We start from the raw sequence: 3,024 nt of genomic DNA on the forward strand, positions 1-3,024 counted from the left end.
CCCCGGACACAAACCGCGGTCAGTCACGTCGGAAGTCCCTGTGCAGTTGGGGGGGACCCTGGTGTCCGGGTCAAATGCTCGGGGTACGGCGGCTGGTCAAAGTTCCCCTCTATTTTGTAGCATCTTAACGTACAAAATGCAACTGAGGTCCGGCAACCCTTTAAGATCCCTCACCAGCTGGACCTGGCCTACTTCTAGCTCAGTTTACAAGATGAAAAATGACCGCCTGAATAGTCTCCTTAACTCTTAACCCACCCAACAGGGAGCACAGGGAAGGAGGGAAGTGTCCCCGGAAAACTCAGATTTATTTATGAACCAGATTGCCTGGCAGCAGGAGAGCCACAGAGACAGCAGGTCGGTGCGCAGCGCTGTTCCACTCAGCTGAGGACATCACACCACTCCATCAGCCATCACCCCCCCAGGGGACTATTAGATATTGCTCCTATTTCACAGACAAGAGACTGAAGAATAGCAGATAAGGCAAAATTCTGAAAAGCAGCAGCCAGAATCAGGGCTGGACCCGCAGGAAAGCTCAGTCTGCTTTTGAAGCTCTGGCCCTCGCAGTAAAGGCAAACCCTTCTGCAAACCTGATCTCGTACGCCTTTTCTGGTGAGACAGGCAAAACCTGGAATAGGACCCGAACGTCCTGGGTCTTAATAAATACTCGTGCCCAAGTAAAATAAACTGCCCAAACCTGAAGCTACCTCGTGGCTTTGTTCTACCACGTCTATACCCCGAATCCTGCAGTTAGCTGACAGCCTGCCCCCCAGAGCAGAGCTGTAAATAATTCTCTCTCTGCTGCAGACAAACTGGTATCGTTGCGGGAGAAGCCCAGAAAACATTATCCACCGTGACGCTGTGCTGGGTGGGAACACGGCCCAAAGACAAGTGCAGGAAAACTGGGCTTAAACGGTGCAGCTCAAGGCACAGGAGGGAAGAAGACCTATGGGAACAGGGTCGTCTTTTGGGTGTCGGAGTTTGCTACGACACCTTGGGCTGAGCTCCATCCAGGCTTCTGTGCACGGGGAATCGGGGAACAACACCCTCCCCGAAGCCCAGGTTACCGCTGGCGAGAAAAGCAGTTGACATCGACAGACTTCAGCGAAGCAAGTCCAGCTCCTTGCACGAAGGGGCCTGCTGGTATGCGAGGCAGCGGCGCGGGGGGGCGGGCGTTGCTGCTGCTAATGTGGCAGAGTTTCCCTGCTGAGGGCAGGCAAAATGCCCATGACTCATTTTTCCAAGAGATGTTACAAACAATAGTAACGATGCCCCTGGTGGGTATGAATGTGAAAAGGCACGACGGGGGGGCAGCCATGCTGGGCACCTTGTGTGTGGGCTGCCAACGGAGGGTACTGCCGCGAACAAAACCTGCTGGAGCCAGTTTTTGGCATTGTGTGCGACGAGAGCCCTTCCCGCAAGGACTTCGGGGGGAAGAAGGGCAAAATGGCTGCCCGGCAAACTCCTCTCCCCACGGCATCCTATCTGCTTGCGATGGGTACCAACCCCGTCTTCAGCCAAAGAGGGGACCGGTTTTACCGCCCGGGGAGAAAAATGGCAAAAATAATCCCAAACGGTTCCATCCCCATGTGGGACTGGAACAAGAACAGGCAGGGAATTTAGGAAAGCATTAAAGCGCTTTAAGGCTGCTCTCCCCCAGCTCCTGCCTCTGCCCTCCACACAAGTTTTCCATATTCAGATGCTGCCCTAAGGGGACAGCTTCTAAGCCGTTTGAGTCCTTGACCTTCCACTGTTGTCTGTTTGATACTATTATTTTTAGGCACACAATCCTTAAAACATACCAACACTTGAAATAAGGTCCCAGATAATGTGCACTGAAGCACGAGGTGGGGAGGCTTCGGGAGAAGGGAGCTCTGTGGGATGAGCACGACGGGTGGTGGCAGAGCACGACGGAGGGAAAGGTGATTTTCCCCTTGTACAGCCCACACAGCTACACATCCCATCTCCCCATTTACTTATTTTACGGACGCTCAGAAGGTTACAGGCCTGAAAAGACAGTAAATGCTGAAGGTAGCCCAAGCTCAGCAAGCAGCCACGGGCTACGCAAGGCGTCTGCTCCTGTTTGCGGTGCTCCTGCCAAGACAGACCCATGTCCTGCCTGAGGACGGAGCCCACCGCATCCCACGAAGCCTGAGCAAAAGTGCAATGACGCCTTTCAAGAGCCAGGAGGAAGGGCACCAACCTGCAGGCAGCTGGCTGGCTCAGAGGTTTAGGTTCAAGCACACATAAAACTGTCCTACAAATCATTGCATCCTACCAAAGAACCACAGAGAAACTGTTCCCCTCTGGAAAGGCAGGACCACTCTGCCTCCCTCCTCGGGGGGCTCTTTCACAAGCACGGAGAGCCTCATCCCGCAAAAGGACCGGGCTGGGCCAGGGCAAGCAATTCCCAAGTGCAAAAGGGAAGAAATGCAGCCTTTTTCCCAGAACGCCAAGGCCACGGGCAGAGAAAAGGGGCAAATATTTACTCAAAGCGCCTTCCAGTGCTGTTCGAGGTGCTAACACTTTTAAGAAAGGAAAAAAAAAATAAAAAAAAAAATCAAACAGTGCAGAGCCCCACCTGGATCTGGACGGGCTCTTACTCGCCTGCCACAAGCAGCGCGATGGTCTCAAACTGAAAGGCCACATGGTAGAGAGCTCTGTCTTATGCAACCTGTGCCATCACTAGTGCAGAAGCAGGGCTCAATCACTCACTTTTTAAGAAAGAGCGAGCTCTGTTTCTACAAAACAGACACTCGGGTACGGTGAGATGGTATCTAAAAGTACCATCAGCTCAATTTTTGGTTGTGAGAGATATCCAAGTGCTGGTAGCGGTAAGAAAACTTTCTCTGGCAAAGCCCGCCACAAGCACTTTGTTTCCTAGAGATGTGTGACCACTTCAGCGTGGTATTTGCGCCACAACATGACATCCCACTGCAATAATCCGGCACACTGGGGCGCTCCTAATAATGCCACCACAAGGCTTCTTCTTCAAAAGGAACCTTCACACGCGCGCCCCCCCGCCCC

Source organism: Pygoscelis adeliae, unplaced genomic scaffold (assembly GCF_000699105.1).
Source record: "Pygoscelis adeliae isolate BGI_AS28 unplaced genomic scaffold, ASM69910v1 Scaffold197, whole genome shotgun sequence".
Taxonomy (NCBI): domain Eukaryota; kingdom Metazoa; phylum Chordata; class Aves; order Sphenisciformes; family Spheniscidae; genus Pygoscelis; species Pygoscelis adeliae.